Here is a 22,793-nt window from a genome sequence, read left to right as displayed (position 1 = left end):
AAGAGTAATATCATCTAAAGAAAATTATATATAGATGTACTTTTTTTAACAGCAAGAAGCTAGGAATTAAGTACAAAACGTTCAAGCAGACAAGTTTTAGGATTAATACACCAATCCAAACCAATAAATAAACCAGTGGAAAGCTACCCTTTTGATGTCTACTAGCCAGGTCCTTACTGGGAAAAAAACATTTATATATACCTGACTAAAGTCAAACTTATCATACTGGGAAAAAAACCATCAATTAGAATAGGATTGGTTCGTGACGTATGACTTCTACCAATATACTTTTGCTCAATTTACTGGTAATTAATTTTCTTCTCCATCATGTATTAATTAGTTTTGTCAACTTGCATGGTGCAGTGATCATATAACTATATAATTAAGTATCTAATAATGAGAAATTTGATCAGTCTGACAATTATGACAAGAAAATTTTATTTCAAAGGGTGTTATGGTGGTCAACATAAAAGATTTGCTGAAAATCATCAATTTGAACATTAATCTTAGCCTTTGGGTATTTAATCAGTCTACATGTCTCTTAAAAATGTTATCTTGGTACCTGATAGTATCTCATACAGTCATACCAAATTTTCTTTTGGCTCTCATTGTCCTCGACAGATTGTCATGCATGTGTAATGGCAAGAACTCCTGATTTTGCCAACTCCCTTAAAAAAATAAATTTGCAACAAAAGGCTTAGCTGACAATAGTAGAATTTGAAAGAATCATGTATATCATATTACCAGAAAATGAAGCAAAGGGTATATTGAGCTTGTCTGATTAACTTTTCAAATTTATTAAGCGATCATATAGTTTGGCTACTGTCTTTATTTTGAACGGATTAATTAGAGTCATGTGTCATGTGGTGTTCCTAATGCATATTAATTATATATGTAATATATGCATTTACTCATATATATATATATATATATATATATATATATATATATATATATATATATATATATATATATATATATATATATATATATATATATATATATATATATATAATTTACTAATATGGTTTGCTTTTGTACCTAGGTTTTCGTTTTAAGCATAATAATCTTTTTAATGCAAACACAATAAATAGATGACAAATGCATATGTAGTTATCTACTAACCTTTGGCGAGTGTCAACTCCATTGAAAATCTTATTATTGGTTCGGAGAATCCCAACTTCTCCCCATTCTAGGTGGCCAAGTTTTAGTCGGTTATCAGAGCTTTTCTATGGGTTATTTGTTCTTATAGAAATGTCTTGTGTTTTAATGGCAAGGCGGAAAGCATTCGTCACTTAGTTGCTGATGTTTTGTATATGGTAATGCATATGTATCTATATGTTTATATGTTTATGTATTTAGTTGTTAGCCCATAGGTTGGATCGACTCAAGGCCATGTATTGGGATTTCCTTGAATACGTATTGTATTTATTTGGTTGTTTAATGAGAGATCTCTTCATGGGAATTATACCCAATTACATGGTATCGGGCCTCTTCTTTCTCTAAACCTTACGCAATACCCTACCTTTTTCTTCTCCTTCACAACGATGCAACCATATCTCTCGTTCTTTGCCCTCTATTTCTCATGGTCACTCATAAAACATCTAGTATCACCAACATCCGCACCACAGTTCCACTGATCCTAGACTTGGAACGACATAACTATGATTCCTAGCAGGAATTACTCTTTATCTGTTGTGTAGGTTATGGTGCCGATGCACAATTAACATCTTATGTTAAGACTCCAACGACCCTCACTGATGTCGAATGGTCATGCATTAACCACGTGGTTAAATCTTGGATCCATGGTACGTTGTCCCAAACACTTCTCAACACCGTTCTCAAGCAAAACACTTTTACTCGTGTATTTTGGAACAACCTCGAACAATTGTTTCGATCTAACAAGTAGTCGAAGGCATTCTAGCTTAATAATAAAATCCGCGATATCTCAATGGGTGATTAATCTGTTGTTGCTTATTTTACACGTATTAAAACCCTTGCAGATTCATTGGTGAACCTTGAAGCTTCTATCTTGGAGAAAGCTCTTATGATCTACATGATTAATGGATTGTCTTTTAAGTATGGCTCCATTGGTACTTTGAGTCATCACATCTCAACAACACCATATTTTCCAGGTGTTCGTTCCATACTTGAGGTTGAAGAACAACGCATCAACCACCATCGACCTATTAAGCCTCATCACTCTAGCAATACCTCCTTTCCGACCCTTCTCTAAATTGTTGCATATCGTGGTGTTTCCAACAGTAACATAGGCGGGTACTCACATCGCGGTTATGGGTGTGACAGTGGTGGTGGTTATCGAAACAAAACAACTGATTTCCTAAACAGTAGAATCAACAGCTGCAAGCTCACAATACAACCCCATGGACTCCACTTATGGGTTTTGCATGGGCTCTTATTCCCACCGATGTAACGTCTAAGATTTTTCAGGTTGGCTTCTAGGCATTGGAATTTGATTTTATGTCATTTTGGTCCTCAAGAGTAGAATCCTGACTTTTCGGGTAGACGGGGCGTAGCCCTTATTACATTAAGCGTAGTGGTCTCCATGTGTGTACGCTACAGGTACATCTTCGTAGATTGGGCTTACGTGGCTTAGAACAAAACCCTAGTGATTAGGGCTTGTGTACTATTTAAACCCCATTATGACCCCAAGACTTTCCCTTACCTCAGCCCCCATTGTCATTTCGGACCTCCTAGCTAATCCTAGCCATTTTTGAATCTTTAGAGCTTTCTGGAGAGATTTTGAGCTTCCTTGGCAGTGAAGAAGGTGGTTCAAGAAGAAAGCTTTGTCTCCAAGATTCCGGATCTAGCATTTTCTACTCATTTGGCACCACTTTGAGTTATAAAGATCAAATCTTCGCTCATGTTTCCCCCACGTTCTTAATTAGGGCCAGATTTCTCCCTTTTTACCCAAAAGTTTATATCTTAGTGAGTATCAGCTACTCCCAAGCTTTCAAGTTGCATTTCCATGCATGTTTAGTCATCTCAATTCGTAAAGGTGAAACCTTTGAGGTTGTTTAGTCCCCATTCCAAAGATAGATGCATGAAAGGACATAAGAGGCTTGATTTTTGTCTTTGGGCTTCTTGTAGCCATGCAAGGGCTTAAAGTTGGCAACTTTCTAGCCCTAGAGGCCCTAATGGGTTCAGATATGGGTTTTGGGCGTAAAATCTTAAGGCATTAAGTCATTGCAAGAATTGTTGCATGGTTGGCGTGTACGCCATACGTACTACTTTCGGTCGAGGTAAGACGTGCGTACCAGTACGTATGCTGGGCGTACGGCCCAGAAAGCTTGTAGTTTTGGACTTTAGTCTTTACGCCTTATATGGGTTTGGGCTTTGACCTAGTCTAAGTGCATGAGTCTTAGGATTCTGTTTTGAACCTTAAATGGATTAATTGGGCCTTTTGGGCCTTAGGGCCAATCTTTTTTTGGGCTACGAATGGTTAGGCCCAATATGAGAATGGCTTATGGACTTATAACATAGTAGTTTGGACTCGGAGCTTGGGTCCATAATTATGGACTAAGACCCAATTTGGACTTGGGTTATTTGTTAGATAGCGTGAGGATTCTTCTATACCGCAGCTCGAGCATTTACTAGGGATTCCAGCAGTTGAGGTGAGTCTTTTCACTATAACCATGGATCTAAGGAATCAAGGCTGGCCCATTGTCAATTTATGTGATATGTTAATTATTGAATGGTACATATTGTGAATGGGTTGAAATACACCCAGGGAGGGGCCCAATACGGTATGTTGGGTTGAAATATACCCCAGGGCGGGGCCTATTTTGATATGTTTGATTGAAATGTACTCCAGGGCAGGGGTCCATAATTGTGATGGGTTGGTAAGGAACCCTAGGGTTGGGCCCATTGTAATTTGGTATGTGTTATTTTGGGAAACTCACTAAGCATTAGTTTATAGTTTGTGTTGTGGTTTCAGGTACTTCCGATTCTAAAGGGAAGGGCCCAGCTTGATAGCACAACGTGCACTCTCCTCTATTTTCCGCATTCGCTGTTATTTAACTCTGATGATTTTATGTGATGATGATTATGTATTGGATTTTTGGTATCAGACTTATGTTTGTAAAACACACTTTCGGGTGTGTCAGAATTCAAACTAGGGAAATGGTGAAACTTTTTTTAGAAGAAACCAAAAATTAAGCTTTTCTGAAAATGGTTGTCTTAATTGAAAAGGAGAGGGTAATGCGTGAAATTGGTCGAGCTCAAGTAAGTTTTTCCAATTGTATTAACCATGCTACAAATATATGTATGTATGTATGTATGTATACACACACACACACACACACATATATATATATATATATATATATATATATATATATATATATATCTATATTCCTTGGGATTGATATTGACACTATTATTTGCTAAGTGTATGTTTTCAAAGTTGTATATGCTTAGGATTGCATAGCCCTAGAATGATGGATTCTACCTTATTTCCTGTTTCTTGTTTTGTTGTGGTCTTAGGGTAGGAGCTTTATTTGATAGTCTATTTGATTCTATCTAGGTATAACTTGTATGCATAGGGCAACCTGCGGTGTTGATTGAGGTTTCTGGTTCTTTAATAATTGTAAAATCCTAGAAGAGTCTACCTTATGCGTATGTGTTGCATATTGTAGGTCAAGTGTATTATGGTTGGGTGACTTAGAGGTATCTGGTATGGCCTTGAGGACGGTACATGTAGGTGTGGAATGTAGTATTGGGTCCGTACTACTGAAAGCGCAGGACCTGTACCTGAGGCAAGGACAGACTTGGAACTCTAAGGACTCCGGTGGGGAGGTATCCTTTCCAACTTCCTTATCAATTGTTTTCTATGTTGTATTTTCAGTTGAGGGTTCAGGTTCTGGATCGGGTTTAGGATTGGGTTCAGGTTCTGGTGCGGAGCCTATTGATGAGAGGTTGTGCGAGCTTATCGTAACTGAGGTTACTCGCGGCATCCGTGATGCTACCCCGGTGATTTTCGGCACCGTAAGGAGGGGATCATGGAGATTATGGAGGAGAGGCTCAGATCTTTTCGAGTTGAGATCATTGCGGGTGAAGTTGGGACTCGAGCCCCCTCATTCCGGGAGTTCAAGGCGTGCGGTGCGCCCGAGTTCTTTAGGGTTAAGGACGCCCGAGTTCTTTGGGGTTAAGGACATCATCGCTAGTCGTCTCTGGATTACTAACATTGAGAATGCTCCATGTACGAGATTTTCTCCCGATGCGGAAAAGGTTGGATTCACATCCTGTATGTTGAGGGACCGAACACGGGACTGGTGAGAGGAGGTCACCCGCAAAGTGGGGACGACGGGTGTGACTGAGATGGCATGGGAGGAGTTTGTTCGAAGATTTGCTCGGGATTTTGCACCATCCATTAAGGTGCAACAGTTGGTGAGGGAGTTCTAAGACCTTTACCTGACTATACAGACGGTGGTGGAGATCACCGCCAAGTTCAGGGAGAGAGCGCATTTGGTCCTGCAATATGCAGCAGATGAGAAGATGAGGAAGACGATATATCACGTCGCGCTGATGGATGATATCCGTGAGTTTGTGAGTTTCTCAGGTGCAAAACCCTAAATGAAATTATTGAGAAGGCTCGTGAGTGGGAAATTTAGTTAGAGCTCCGCACGAAGCGAAAGCCGAAGCAAGTTTCGACAGTAGTGGGTCATGCCAAGAAGCCTAAGACCACCGATGTTCACGGCAAAGGCCAGCAGGGCCAGGACTGAAGTGCCAAGTGCGGCAAGTCGAACGGTGGACCTTATAGATCAGTGGGACAAGGATGTTTTGGGTGTGGTCAGACATGCCATATGAGCAAGGACTGCCCTAAGAGGGCCTTGATTTGTTTTCACTACAACTAGACAGGTCATAGAAAGGTCGATTGTCCGAGGTTGTCTGGAGGAGCAGTGACGCTGCCTGCACCTGCCACATTCAGGATTACAGATGGCCGCCAGGTCAAGGCAGAGACTCCTGCAATGAAGAGCAGAGCATTTCAACTGACCACAGAAGAGGCCCGAGCAGCACCGATTGTTGTGACTAGTATGTTTTGTATATCTATCCTTATTGTTTTATTATCATGCTTACATTGTTATGATCTTGTATAGGGACCTTTTTGGTTAATGGTTTGTTAGCTCATGTTATCTTCGATTAAAGGGCTATCCGATCTTTTGTATCCCTTGCGCTCAGCATGAAGTTTCGAGATGCTCTGGGGACTTTATAGTCCCCTATGGAGGTGGAGATCACTGATGATTGTTCTGTGAGCGTTATGAGTGTATTACATAGAGTATTATAAACATGTTTGGAGAGAGGTTTCATATCGACTAGGTGTCGATTCCCTTGAGGAGATTGAAGGCGATCATCGAGATGGATTGGTTGGGGCCCAATGAGGTTGTAATTGATTGTCAGCGACAACTGGTAAGAGTTCGAACCCTAAGTGGGGGAGAAATAGTCATTCATGGTGAGAGGGCTTCACATAGGCCAACTATCTGTTCAGCTGTGAGGGGTAGGAGACTTCTTCATCAGGGTTGTTATGGGTATCTGGCTTATATTTCGAATTCCAGGGTGGAGACCACATCAGAGTTGAGTAGGGTACCGATTGTGCAGGATTTTCCCGATGTTTTTTAAGAGGAGTTTCCTGGAGTGCCTCCCGAGAGACAAGTCAAGTTTCATGTTAATTTGATGCATGGTGTGGCTCTGATACCCAAGGTGTTGTATCGCCTAGCTCCGCCTGAGATACAGGAGTTGTCTACGCAGCTGCAAGAGCTGCTAGACAAGGGTTTTATTCGTCCAAGTAGTTCCCCATAGGAGGCATCAATTTTGTTTGTGAAGAAGAAGGACACGTCACAAAGGATGTGTATTGATTATTGGGAGTTGAACAAGCCAAAGGTGAAGAACCGTTATCCGCTTCCGAGGATCGATAATTTATTTGATCAGCTGCAGGATGCCTCTTAGTTTTCCAAGATCGGCCTTCGGTTAGGATATCATCAAATGAGGATATTTAGAAGACGGCTTTCAGAACTTGATATGGTCATTATGAGTTCATGGTGATGCCTTTCGGGCTCACTAATGCTCCAGCAACATTCATGGATCTCATGAAGCGGGTGTGCAGACCGATATTGGATCGGTCCATTGTTTTTATTAATTATTCTTGTATAATCTAAGACCAAGGATCAGCATGAGCAGCATTTGAGTAATGTATTGGAGACTTTAAGGAGGTAGAAGCTTTTTGCCAAGTTCTCCAAGTGTGAGTTTTGGTTGCGTGAGGTGCAGTTATTGGGGCACATCGTCAATCAGGGAGGTATGTTGGTGGACCTGGACAAAATTGAGGTTGTGACGATTGCATCAAAGATTCAGAGTTTCTTGGGTCTTACAGGGTATTATTGGAGGTTTATCCATGATTTTTCAAAGATTGCAGTGCCTCTAACTCGTCTAACCAAGAAGAATGTGACTTTTCCATGGGGTCCAGATCAGTAGTTGGCCTTTGAGACCTTGAGACATAAATTTTGCAAGGCCTCGATTCTTGCGTTGCCCGAGGGACTGGATGATTGGATGGTATATTGTGACAATTCTATTTCGGGTTTGGGAGTTGTACTCATGCAGAGGGGACATGTGATTGTATATGCCTTGAGGCAGCTGAAGCCTCACGAGGCAAATTACCCCACTCATGATTTGGAATTGGGGGCGGTGGTGTTTGCCCTCAGGATTTTGAGGTATTACTTGTACGGGGTCTGATGCACTATATACACTAATCATAAATGTTTTAAGTATTTGATGGATCAGCCGAACTTGAATATATGGTAGAGGAGATGGTTAGACTTGGTAAAAGATTATCACTGTGAGATTTTGTATCATCCCTGGAAGGCCAATGTGGTGGGAGATACTTTGAGTCGTAAGACCGCGTGTACTCCGACCCGAGATATTTGTTTGAGGATGACGGTTACCTCACCATTGATGGATATGATTAAGGAGGCTCAGGTAGAAGGATTGAAAAACGAAATTTGGAAGCCTAAGTGGATTATGGGTCAGATTCCATTGTTTGTCAGAGACAGCCAGGGGTTATTGACTCGGTGTGGTAGGAATTGGGTTCCGACATTTGGTAGGGTGAGGCAGAAGAATCTAGAGGAGGTGCACAAGTCTATGTTTTCTATTGATCTGGGGGGCATGAAGATGTATCGGGACCTGGGATTGAGTTATTGGTGACACTGCATGAAAAGGAAAGTTTCTTGGTTTGTTCAGCGGTGTTTGACCTGTAAGAAGGTAAAAGTCGGGCATCAGAGGCCTCGTGGCAAGGTCCAGCTGTTACCCATCCCCATGTGGAAATGGGAGGAGATCACCATTGATTTTATCATAAAATTACCAAGATGGCACGGGGTGTTGATTCTATCTGAGTTATTGTGGACAGACTGACCAAGAGTGCTCATTTTATTCTGATCGTTGAGAGTATATCTACCAAGAAATTAGCAGATATTTGTGTTTGGGAGGTGGTGGTCAGGCATGGAGTGTCGGTATCTGTGGTCTCGGACTGCAGTATTCAGTTCACCTCCAGGTTTTGGAGGAAGTTTCATGAGGAGTTAGGGACTTGATTACATTTCAGTACGACCTATCATCCCCAGCCTGAACATCAAATGAGCAGACAATCCAGACACTCGAGGATACGCTTAGGTCATGTGTACTGGACTTCAGAGGGAGTTGCGATACTTACATTCCGCTAGCATAGTTCTCCTACAATAACAATTATCATGCAAGTATTGACCGAACCACATTCAAGATGTTGTTTTGAAGGAGGTGTAGGACTTCAGTTTGTTGGGGGAGGGAGGGAGGTTGGACATCGAGTCATGGGAAGCACCGAAGTGGTGCTTAAGACCACCAAATTGATTCAGAAGGTGCGCAACAGGTTGAGCTGTCAGAAAAACTATGCCAACCAATGCCATTTAAATTTCGAGTTTCAGGTGGGGGATTTGGTGCTACTAAAGGTATCACCCTGGAAGGGTGTTATCCAGTTTCGGAAGAGAGGAAAGTTAGGACCCCGGTTTACTGGCCTTTTCAGGATCACTACCTGTGTGAACATGGTTGCTTATCGATTGGAGTTTCTGGATGAGCTCAGTCATATCCACAACACCTTCCACGTGTCACAGTTGCAAAAATATGTAGCAGACGACTCAGCAGTGATCTCGTTGGATGATATCCAGGTGAACAAGCGTTTAAATTATGTAGAGAAGCCAATTGTGATTCTCAATCAAAAGACTAAGTCTTTACATAATATAGTGGTGAATCTGGTTAAGGTACAATGGCAGCACCGAAAGGACTCTGAATGGACGTGGGAGCCGGAGAACGGAATGAGGGAGTACTACCCCGAATTATTCATGGCAACTAACTTCGAGGATGAAGTTTAAATCAACTAGGGGAGAGTTATAACATCTAAGATTATTAAAGTTGGCTTCTAACAATTGGAATTTGTTTTTATGTCATTTTTGGTCCCCGAGAATGGAATCTTGACTTTTTTAGGTATGCAGGGTGTAGCACTTATTACACTAAGCATGGTGGTCTCCGGGTGCATACGATGCACGTACATCTTGGTACGTTGGGTGTACATGCCTCAGACCAAAATCCTAGTGATTCGGGTTTGTACACTATTTAAACCCCATGATAACCCCAAGACATTCCCTTACCTCGGCCCCCATTGTCATTTTGGCCCTCCTAGCTAACCTTAGCCGTTTTTGAATCTTTTGAGCTTTCTAGAAAGATTTTAAGCTTCCTTGGTGGTGAAGAAGGTGGTTCAAGAAGAAAGCTTTGTCTCCAAGATTCTGGTTCTAGCATTTTCTACTCATTTGGCACCACTTTGAGGTATAGAGCTCAAATCTTTGCTCATGTTTCCTCATGTTCTTAGTTAGGGCTAGATTTCTCCTATTTGACCCAAAGGTTTAGATTGTGGTGAGTATGAGTTGCTCCCAAGCTTTCAAGTTGCATTTCCATGCATGTTTAGGAATCTCAATTCGTAAATGTGCAATATTTGAGGTTGTTTAATCCCCATTCAAAAGATAGAATGTATGAAAGGACATAAGAGGCTTGATTTGTTTCTTTGGGCTTCTTGTATCTTTACAAGCACTTAAAGTTGGCAACTTTATAGCCCAAGAGGCCCTAATGGGTTCAGATCTGGGTTTTGGACGTAAAATCTTAATATATTAAGTCATTGCATAAATTGTTGCATGGTTATTGCGTACGCTGCACGTGTTCTTGTACGTCGTGTGTGCTGCTTTCGGTCAAGGTACGTTATGCGTACTAGTGCATACGTTGGGCAAATAGCCTAGACATCTATAGTTTTGTACTTTAGTCTTTGGGCCTTATATAAGTTTTGGCTTTGACCAAGTCTAAGTACATGAGCCTTAGGATTCTATTTTGGACCTTAAATAGATTGGTTGGGCCTTTTGGGCCTTAGGGTCCATCTTTATTTTAGGGCCACGAATGGTTAGACCCAATAAGAGAATGGCTTATGGAGCTATAACATTGGAGTTTGGACTCGGAGCATGGGGCCATAACTATGGGCTATAACCCAATATTGACTTGGGTTATTTGTTAGATAGTGTGAGGATTCTTCTATACCGCAACCCGAGCATTTACTAGGGATTCCAGCAGTTGAGGTGAGTCTTCTCACTATAACCATGGGTCTAAAGCACCAAGGCTGGCCCATTATCTATTTATGTGATATGCTAATTATTGAACGATACATGTTATGAATGGGTTGAAATACACCCAGGGCGGGCCACAATATGGTATGTCGAGTTTAAATATACCCTAGGGCGGGCCCACTGTGATATGTTGGGTTAAAATATAACCTAGGGCAGGGGCCCATAATTGTGTTGGGTTGGTAATGAACCCCAAGGTTGAGCCCATATTATGTTTGGTATGTGTTATTTTAGGAAACTCATTATGCATTATCTTACAGTTTGTGTTGTGGTTTCAGGTATTTCCAGTTTTAAAGGGAAGGGCCTGGCTTGATAGGGCAACGTGCACTCTCCACTATTTTTCGCATTCACTGTTATTGAACTCTGATGATTTTATGTGATGATGATTATGTATTGGATTTTTGGTATTAGACGTATGTTTGTAAAACTTAATTAAAAATGAACAAATTTATCTTGATTTTGGGTCGCTACAACTGGGTCCAACCCTCCCACGAATGGGCTTCTTCCAACTTCTGCTCCTACCTAACACATTTAACCTACCCAACAGCCTAGGCACAACTCCAATCCACAGCCACATGTCATCACACAACCAACATCATATGATCAAACCATTCAAATCCCTTAGTTGTTCAATGTTATGAGTCTTGATGACCTGGACAATGGTAGGTGATATATGGATACGAGGGCCACGTCTCACATCCATGAAAACGAAGGCATATTATACTTTTCACGACCCTCTCGTAATATTCGTTATGTTATGGTTTATGGATCATCGATTAATGTAACTAAGAGCAATTTATCCGCTCCTTACATCGTTGATCCCTATCGTACCCTTTAATTGCATCATATCTTTATCACCCTAATATAACAAAAAATTTAGTATCCATGTTTAAATTTACTAGATCTAACAATCGTTCAATTGAATTTGATGCCTTTGATTTTTATGTGAAGGACTTCAAGACCAAATAGGTTTTTCTCCAATGTGATTGCTCGAGTTATCTCTACCCAATTATAGATCTATATCATCAAGTATTTTTTAGTCCTCGATTCATCCGTTTAGCATCAACGTCTTAGTCACCCCAGTGACAACGTTTTTCAACGGTTAGTGCCTGGTGGTTTTATCAATTGAAATAAAAAAAATCCATACATATTTGTCTTTCTTGTTAAGCAGGAAAGCATGTTTGTCTTTCATTTACTCTTTCAGATTTTAAGGTTTATTTTCCGTTTGATATTATACATTCTTATGTTTTGACATTTCCTTTGTTGAGTCATCTTGGTTTCAAATATTATGTTATTTTTCTTGATCAATATTCTCATTATTTTTTTGTGTATCCTTTAAAACAAAAATACAAAGTGTTTGATAAATTTGTTCACTTTTGTGTCTATGTTTGTACCCACTTTAATTGTGAATTTAAAGTTTTCCAATGTGATAGGGGGGGTTAAAATGATGCTAAATCTCATAATCTTTTTCATACTCACGGTATTTACATGCATTTCTCATGTCTATATATTTCTCAACAAAATGGAAAATCCAAACATATGGTACGAACCATCAATAACATTGTTTACACTCATATTTTGCATTCTCGTCTTCCTCCCACCTTTACGGTAGTAGCCCTTCATATGTTGTGTCACCTGTTGAATATCCTCCCCTTAACCACCGTCCAAAATCAAACACCTCAATTCAAACTTTTCCACAAAAACCCAACATATTCACAACTTAACGTTTTTGGATACCTTTTTTTATCCCTACCTCAACCTAACACATAAAATCGCTCCTCACACCTCTCCTTGTATCTTTATTGGATACCTAATCCATCATTAGGGTTATCGGTGTTATGATCTTTCTACTAAAAATATCATCATCATTCGCCACGTTGTGTTTGACGATACCATTTTTCCTTTTTGATCATCCACTCCTTATAATCCTCCTTCTTATGAATTTATTGATGAACATATGGATTACTCTCCTGTTGCTCATTCTTTCCATACTTTCTCGTCTTCCATTGATCCTAGTGTCACAGACACTGCTAATCCGGTAGCTACTTCGGTTGCCGCTCTGACAATACCTTCCTTTCCATCCGTTATTGTCGCACCCATCGTAACCCCTCCCTATTGTCTCATATATTCCTACAGTCCATGACACATCCAACCACCATCCAATTTCTCCTTCGAGTCAACCGATGACCACCCAATGAAAACATGGCATTGTTAAACATGTGTATCGACTTACTCTTCTTACTGAAACTCAATCATGCATACATCGGTCTTATTTACAGGTGTTAAATGATCCCAACTGAAAGTATGCGATGCGAGTAGAATAGGATGTATTAATTGCCAATAAAACATGGATTGTTGCACCACGACCATATGGAGCTAATATTGTTCGATCTATATAGTTATTTAAAAAGAAATAGAATGTGGATGGTTCTCTTAACAGTTATAAGGCTCATTGGTGACTATTTGTACCACCAAACCGAACCGCACAACAAGCTTATTAACAATAAAATAAATCACTAATTTATATTATACAATTATTTAAAAAACTAGTAAATTATAATTTATATATATATATATATATATATATATATATATATATATATATTGAACTTGACGGTAATTAGTAATTAGGTATTAGGTTTAGCATGTGAGTTTGTCACTTCGTATTTGTGACTTAATGATTATGTGTAAAGTGCAAACACTATGTGGGCTGCAAGTTGCAAGCTTGTAACTTCTAAGCTCAAATTGAATAAAAAAACTGAGCTTGAGAATATGGATTGCAAATGAAGTGATCAAGTAAACAACATAAAACAACACAAAATTGCAGCTTCTAAGCGTGAGGAAACGAAATGACAGCATGTCATACAATCATAAATCTTCACATGAACACCACGGTTAAAAAAATCGTACCGGTGAACAACAAAATGGCACCATATGTTTTGCTCGGTTTAAAACCGACACCGAACTGGTACAAACCGAACCGTGCTAAAAAATCCGCAAAACCATACCATTGAAAAACCGCACCTAATTGTTTCTGGAATTTAAAAACCGCACCTTGCGGTTTATAGTTCGGTTTGGCCCTAAAACCGCACCATGCTCACCCCTAATGTCAAAATATGGATTAATTTTAGCCTTTGATATGACTTCTGATAAATGTAAAACATGCATGGTTACAAAAGTGACAAAACAGTCATTTCCTTATGTTACTAGAAATTCAGCTGTTTTGGAACTTATACACAGTGACCTATGTGATTTTTACTCCACTCCTTCTTTGGGAAATAAAAAGTATGCAGTCACCTTCATTGATGACTGCACTCGGTTTTGCTATGTGTATTTGCTACTTTCTAAGGACGAAGCCTTAGACAAACTCAAAATATACAAAACCAAGGTGGAATTGCAATTGGGAAATCCAATTGAATGTCTTAGGACCGATAAGGAAGGTGAATATATGGATCCCATATACTTCCAATCAGTGGGTATCATTCATGAGAACACAGCACCTTAGACACCCCAATAGAATGGTATTGTTGAATGCGAAGGAAATGGTAAAGTCGATGTTGTCATACTCGGGATTGAGTGATGGATTCTGGGGAGAGGCCATGTTAACGGCTTTCTATTTATTAAATTAGGTTACAAGAAAAGGAACAAAACAGTCCCATGTGAACTTTGGTTCAAGAAAAAGCCAAATGTAAGTTATTTTCGGGTTTGGGGATGTCAAGCAGTTGTAAAACTCACCGAGATCAAAATCAAAAGTTTGGGAGAATGTGGAATTGATTGTATATCCATTGGATGTGTTGACCATTCCAAGGCATATAGGTTTTATGTAATAGAACCTAATGATTCGGTTTCGATTAACACCGTTATCGAATCCCAAGATGTAATTTTTTATGAGATGTGTTTTTCATCGATTCAAAGGCCTACGGATCTAAATTTTGTACTAATAAAGTGAAAATTTTAGGAAGTTAAGATGGTGGTGATGTGCAAGAACCACAAGAGCTTCGTAGAAGCAAAAGAGGCCAAATTGCAAAAAAAAATTGGATCCGACTTCCAACTGTATTTGGTGGAAGTTTCAAGGGATGAAATTAATATTCAATAGTCATATTTCTATTGTATTGAAGGTGATCCTAAAACATATCAAGAGTGCTTTGAGTCTTGAGATAGTGTCTTTTGGAAGCAAGCAATTGATGATGAAATGTCATCAATTCTTGAGAACAACACATAGATGTTGTTTGATTTGCCTCTAGGTTCAAAATCACTTGGTTGCAAATGGATTTTCAAAAAGAAAGTGAATGTTAATGGGAATATTGAAAAATCCAAAGCGTGGTTATTCATTCAAGGTTTTAGACAAAAACCCAGTGTTGATTATTTTGATATGTATGCTCTGGTTGCATGTATTTCTACTATTAGATTGTTGATTTCCTTAGCAAGTATCCACAATCTGGTTATTCGCCAAATAGATGTGAAAATAGCCTTTTTAAATGGTGATCTTGACGAGGAAGTTTACATGAAACAACCAGAAGGTTTCATTATGCCTGGTAAAGAGCATATGGTTTGTAAACTTGTCAAATCTTTGTATGGGCTGAAACAAATGCCTAAATAAAGGCATCAAAAATTTTATGAGGTTATTTTGTCTTTTGTTTTCAAGAAAATCAATGTGAGAAATGTGTTTATAGGAGATTTGATGATGCTCCTAGATTTGGAGTGATCATTTGCTTATATGTAGATGATATGCTGATTTTTGATGTCGATCAAAATCAAGTAAATGAAACAAAGAAATTGTTATCATCCAAGTTTTCCATGAAAGATTTTGGAGAGGCTGATGTAATTCTTGGAATAAGAATTAAAAGGATGAACAAAGGTTTGGTAATGACTCAAATTCATTATATTGAGAAAAGTATCAAGCGATGTAATTTTTTAGATTGTTCTCGTATGAGTACTTGTATGGATCCAAGTGTGAAATTAATGCCAAATAATGACGTTCCCATTTCACAATTCGAATACTATAAGGTTATTGGTAGCTTGATGTATACCATGATAAGTACAAGATCTGATATTGCTTTGTTGTGGGCAAGTTGAGCAGGTATACCAGTTATCATGGTGCTCAACATTGGCAAGCAGGAAATAGAGTGTTTAAGTATCTCAAAGGAACCACGGATTATGGTTTGAGTTACTTGGGGAGTCTTTTGGTTTTAGATGGTCATTCGGATGCAAGTTGGATAACCAACATGGAGGATCATTCCTCAACTTCTGGTTGGGTATTATTGCTTGGGGGTGTCATTTGTTGGGCTTTCAAGAAGCAATATTGCATTACAAACTCAATAAAGGAATATGAGTTTATTGTGTCAGCAGCTGCTGGTAAAGAAGCAGAGTGGCTAAGAAATTTATTCTATGAGATTCCTATGTGGTCTAAACCGATAGCACCTATTTCTATCCTTTGTGATAGTGCAACCCCTTTGCCTAAGGCATACAGCTAGGTTTATAATGGCAAGTCTAGACACCTAGGTTTTAGACACATTATGATTAGAGAACTAATCATGAACGGTGTGATTTCAGTTGAGTTTGTGAAATCACAACAAAATTTGGCAGATCACTTGGCTAAAGGTACGACAAGATAATTAGTGCACAAGTCTGTGATTGGGATAATATTAAAGTCCATTTAATTTTGTAATGATGAGACACCCAATTCTCTCCTAATATAATGTTAGGAGTTGAATTCAATATGGAAAGCTCATACTTATAGATTAGAACATATGAAATATTCATCCCAAATATGTGTTCGATTCTGCAAGTTGAAGCTTAACTTCTTAATAATTCATTTGATAAATGTATTTGCAGATCATGGAAAGGAGTTACCTACATGATTGTGAAGTGTAGACGCATTTTAAGTGGTTATGGACTTGACCTTGATACGATCATGAGTGGACTGAGGCACACGACTTTATATAGTGTCAAGTTGTATTTTGCTAGAAATTCAATAAACTAGTATGTATTTTGCTTTCTGGTATTCAAATGGGTTGATGGGTTCAATTCTTAGAACCCATGATGGCCAACCCTAAGAGGCAAACTCTAATCTTGTTTATTATAAAAACGACTCTTCTCATTGAGAAGATACATGAAAGAACCATTAGCTCTCATTTTCTTCATACGAACAAAAAATCCTTCTCGCAATTTGGCTTACAATTTCTGTGCCAAGATTTGTAAGTGTCATTTTGGATTATCCTAGACTGGATTTCTTGTAACCCAGGCATATGGTAGAAATATCAGTTCGAAAAGTGTTCACATGATCCAAAGGGTATCCAGATCTCCAAAATAAACCCTAATTCCTCCAATAGGTTTTCCTGCACATCAAAACCGACAAGGCCAAAGTTCACATCCACGAAGTAAAATAAGAAACTCGACGATGAATAGAATTCGTGAAGTCAGGTACAATCATCTTATTGAATACTATTTTGCAGATGATGGTGTGTACGTTGAAAAGTTTTGACGGCGGTTCTTGATGAGGAAGTAGTTGTTACGTATTTTTGGCAATTTGGAAGGCCGTTTTCCATATTTTCAATGGAAGTGGGATGGTAGACACAGAAAAAAATTTCTCTCCAATTCAAAAATGCATAGCCACAATTCACCAATTAGCATACATGACGCAGACAAATGAGACGAGTATTTGAGGATATATGAGTGTACCGTAAGGGAATATGTGTACAAGTTCTCCAAAGCTATTACTTTGGTTTACAGGAAATGATATTTGTGCAGAATGACTATCAACGATGTCCACCAATTATACACGGTGCATGAAAGCAAGCATGTGTTCCCAAGAATGCTAGGTAGTATCGATTGCATGCATTAGGCTTGGGCATTGTGCCCTAATTCATGGCATGGTCAATACATGTATGGCGACAATAGAAATATGACGAATGTTCTAGAAGCAATCGTATCACATGATTTTTAGATATAGCATGCATCCTTTGCTCCAGATGGTGCAAACAACGATATCAATGTTCTGGACTAGTCACCGGTATTCAACAATATCTACCGTGGAATGCCGCATGATTTCTCTATTCAAGCAAATGGGGTAGCATATAAGTGCGGGTACTACCTTACTGACGGTATATATCCTATTTTATTTGTTATTGTGAAATCGTTTACATGTCCGAACGACAAAAAAAGAAAAAAGTTTTAAGAAGCACAAGAGTCAACTAGGAAGGACGTGGAGCGAACATTTTGTGTACTCAAGAGGCGTTGGCAAGTACTAGCACTCATGACACGGTCATATGAAGTGAAAAGGTTGCTACACATAATGTATGTGTGCATCATATTGCATAATATGATTCTCTAAGACGAAGGGAGATCGATATGATTTGCCAAATGTCGAACGAGTAGTTGTTGGTACACATGAGTATAAGGAAATAGAAGAGAAGTATATGATAGCGACATTCATCACGCCCTTCGTGTAGATTTGGTGGAGCACGTTTACAAGGCTCACATTCAGCTGCCGACAGAGTATTGACACGATGATTTGTTTGACGAATCAAATGAGGATTCAGATATCTTCGTCGAAGGCGAGGATTTCGATGACGATGACGAGAATGACTATGAAGAGAATGACGATAACGATGATTACAATGACGAGGACGATGACGGCGATTCCGAGTGACGTATTTTGGTTTTTTTAAATTTGGATATTAATTATGTTTTCAAGGATGTGTTTTTCTAATATTTATTGTTTTCTAGTTTTTATTTTTAATCTTGCTTATTTAATGTATCTATTTATGTAATTTTAAATTGAATAAAGTGTTTTTAATTTTAATTAATTTTTATGTTTACTAATTATTTTTAAAAAATTATATAAATTTTTTAAATTAGAAATCTTAAAAAGAATGAAAGATCAGTCTTATACACACCGTGGCTTTGGGTGAGGAAAAGAAAGGTAATGGAAAAGATGGTGTGGTAGGTAAAAAGTGAAAGAACCTTCGCGCACACACCTTCGGGTCTTAGATGTTAATTATGTGATGCTAATGTCGTTTTTATTTTGACATCATGTGAAGTAGGAAATCCAAACGTACAAATTGTTTAGATTTTTAGTATGATTAATTGTTTTCTTGAAAGTTATTTTATTTATATATTTATTTTCTACTTCACACCAGGTTGATCAAGGCGGTTCTTGCATTTAGGCCAATATACTAAACTCTTATCTTGAGTTTGGAATACACATGAAGCCAATTTCAATCTTCATGAAAGATGTTATATAAAGACCTTGTGCATGTATTCTGAGGTAAAAAATGGTATTTTTGAGGTTTAAAATTTCTAGAAATGATGCTTTTAGTTTGCGACATCCTTTAATTGGAATACTCTTGATGACTACTGGTTTGCATAGTGTAACATAGCGCTCCAGGATACGAGAAAGTTGGTGTATATAGATTAATACGGTTGCATAACAACGAACAGTACTCTAATATATGTATATATTATGGTTCTATAATGGTGCTCTATTACCTCTTGTAATAAAACACCGCCACTATATAGTATAGTTGCAAAAACGTATAGTCCATTTTAACTGTACTTTATTTGTCTTTTGTTAGTAGTGGACGTTGTTTCTTTTCGATAAAACATTTTGTTTTTTGTCATTATATGTGTTTTGTATTATGTTTTCTTTATTGTGTAGTTGTGGTGGACTCATTGTCTTATTTAATAATTACCTATATAAGAGGTAGATTGTAATGAAGACAACGACAAAAATAAAAAAGAAGGTCAAAACTATACATGAGGACGGAACATGTTTTAAAGGCTCAAATGTTAAAATGGAATAAATGAATATATAGTATATATGTTAATCGTCCATTAGGGTTTATAAATGAAACAAATTAACCGGACAAGGCCCGAGATGTTATTGTAGCTTTCAAAACACTATTTTTGCACCAAATTAATAGGCATTGAAAAGATATCTCTCTCTAGGTGTTTCTTTAGGTGTTGAGGGTTCAAATGTGACAATATGTAGTTTCTATGAGTAGGATTTTGAGGATGTAGGTGTGTTAGTTGTTTAAAAAACCTATTTTTGCATCTTTTGGTTGTTATTCATGCTTTGGATTTTTATATGATATTTATAAATTTTAGTCTATTAATAAGAAGAAAAAAAAATGTTTTTCTTATGGGAACTATTGTACACAACATTCTTTTGCGATTAATTGAACAGGGCTTTTTCCTGAATAAATTCGAAAAAAGAAATGTATTTTTTGACATAAATATCTAAAGCATTTTAATTATGAAATTAAAATGTTCGTTTTACTTTGGACACAACAAAATTAATTGAAAAGGTAATTTTTAATTAAAATTCAAGATTATTTAATTTTTCTAGCATTAAAAGTTCTCATAAGAACATACTTTTAATACAAACCTGTTTGTGGTTACTGAAAAATTACGCTACAACATACAGATATCATGCGTTCCAATGATGAAAACATAATGTATTGTTCATATATATATATATATATATATATATATATATATATATATATATATATATGGAATACAAAGAAAAATCAGTACCTGAGATAGTGAATCTTGGACTTCATTTGGCCGAAAAATGATGATCATTCGATAAAGAGAGTGTGGGACTTCGTTTTTCTTCGTACGTACGTACTGTTCATATGGAATACAATAAAAACTTCAGAGCTAAAATAATGTTCTCCACTTATTCACTGTACATAGACACGAACACATACATAGAGAGAGGAGGGTTTACTTACCTGAGATAGTTTATTTTTCCGGCCGGCTGATATACTTTATTGAATAATTTGATAAGATCATGCATATATACGCGTACAGAATCACTCTTGTAATCACTGCATATAAGAGTTTTGTATTATCAAGAAAAAGGTAGAACACGGGACTGAAGGTAGATCATGATCAGAGCAAGCAGGTTTCATGATCACCGATCGATCCTCAGATTCAAACGCAAAATGACTGATGATATATGTCTGCTTAATTCTGACCCCAAAATCTGGAGAAAAGATATTCAGAAGAATAGAAACACAAAGTCATGATGCAACTGTTCTTGTCTCATGCTGTAGTACTGTCTTTATTGCAACTGACACTCCGCCGAGATCTCTCTCTGTGTCATTTGTTTGATTTCTTTTAAAATTGAGAACGTAGTAATAATTCAATGTGTTTGTTATGTTGTTGCGTGGAGAAATGACAGTGTCAGTTTGTACTGTGTGGGAGTCGAATTTTCTTGTAAATACAATTACTTACCTGAAAGGCGTATATTAAGCCATGCAACCTAGGAATAATCAATAGTTTATTTGATCGATCTAATCTTAGCGACATAGAACTTAATTATGTAATTACAACCAATATGTTTGGGTTGAAACCACAAATATTTGGTAAATCATAAGATTTATTTATGTTTCAAAACGCGTGTGAATTATTGTGCATTTTGTGGTGTTTATTTGAGTAAATAAGATTTCATTTTCTAATGTACAGATAAAAAGTATTAATTTGAAATATACGTACGTACTGTAATTTCATATATTATCAATAAATGAGGAAAGGATTTGTAAGAACAAATAATTGTAGCGAATTGTAATAATAACATAAAGAGCTGTCACGTGCACGACATAATTATTGGAATATAGAGACATTGAGCCGGAATATTGAAAAGCTTGACTTTTTTAATTCGCCAAATCCGGTTGTACGTTATTCACACTATCCCTTCTACACCATTGTATATGGGTGTTCCTATATATAATCCATGTGCACATAAAAAATCAAATCATGGAGTATACACTTACCCATTCATACAGTACAGTATACGAAACAATTGGAAACACCTCAATGATTGAGGCCTATACATACGTCAATTGAGGACTCTGTACTCACGACTTGTCGTCGGTAAAGCCTATACCGACGACATGACGTCTGTAAAAGTTGAAAATATCGTCGGAGTTGTCGGTATAGAATAATCAATCTAGACGACAAGTCGTTGGCAAAGGATCGTTGATATTGATTTTCGAGGAAATAAGGAAAAGTTTTATTCGAACCCTATACCGACGACTTGTCATCTAGACAACAGTGATCTTATACCGACGACTTGTCGTCGGGAAAAGTATGATCAATAGCGACGACATGTCGTCTGAGATGGTGAAAAACAGTTTTTACAATTACAAAGTTGTACCGACGATATGTCGTCGATCTAGCCTCTTTTTTTTTTAATATTTTTCACAGGTTTTGTTATATATACCAAATCTGTTTTTTAAAACAAATCCAAAAATGAATTTTGCAATATAAGATATACATAACATAACATACCATTAAAATCCAAAAACACTTGATAAAAATAACATATCATTCAAATTCTACTACATAACAAAATAAGAAAAGAAAGCAAGTTTTTAACAAACATTATTGTCACTATCATTCTAGTTTTCCTCCTCGTCATCCTCATCACCACCATCATCATCATCATCATCCTCCTCGTGTTCATTGGATGTTTCGGGGTTATTTTGTGAAAACATATTTGCATTAAACTGGAATTGTGGCATTAGTTGTGGTTGTAAGTTTGGAATGACAGATGCGAAAGTGTTATTAAAAGTTTGGTTCATTTGTATCATTCATTGTTGCATGATTTGAATTTATTGGGATAATAAAGCAACTTGGGGATTATCTGAAGATTGGGATGTGGAAGCTTAGGAACGTTTGATATGTTTATTTGGAAATAAATTATTGTTGATGCTTGGTTTCCTTTCAATTCCGCGAATATGCCCACGTCTCTCACCGAGGGCACGAGCGAGACATTATTCTTCATTTAACTTTTCGTTCTCCAGAAGCTCTGATTGCATCAACATCTTCTCTTGTTGAATGTTTTCCTAAAATAAAGAAAACAATAAAAAGACATTAATTAAAAAAAATAACTAAATTTATACACTAAAATAATAATATACCTTAAACTAACTATAATAATAATAATAATAATAATAATAATTATAATTATAACAACAACAACATATTTATCAAACAACTTATTAACTTTGTTTATTATTTACTCAAACTACTTCTGTTTGCGGTGTACACCAACCCCGACTTTCTGTAAATCGCATCTATCTC

At 37.5% G+C, this 22,793-nt stretch overlaps 1 long non-coding RNA gene across 1 annotated transcript; it reads right to left on the bottom strand.

Annotated features, from left to right (window-relative positions):
* Positions 1-453: 453 nt before the first annotated feature.
* Positions 454-20,795, bottom strand: LOC145007996 (uncharacterized). Its single transcript, XR_013663219.1, has 3 exons — positions 20,438-20,795; positions 20,238-20,330; positions 454-668 (listed from the first exon to the last, which is right to left on the bottom strand). It is a non-coding gene; the product is annotated as an uncharacterized LOC145007996 (long non-coding RNA).
* Between the last annotated feature and the right edge of the window lie 1,998 nt (positions 20,796-22,793).

This window comes from Lactuca saligna, chromosome 8 (genome assembly GCF_052625555.1).
Source record: "Lactuca saligna cultivar CGN05327 chromosome 8, ASM5262555v1, whole genome shotgun sequence".
In the NCBI taxonomy this organism is placed as follows: domain Eukaryota; kingdom Viridiplantae; phylum Streptophyta; class Magnoliopsida; order Asterales; family Asteraceae; genus Lactuca; species Lactuca saligna.
This window is presented reverse-complemented; position numbering and strand designations above follow the sequence as displayed.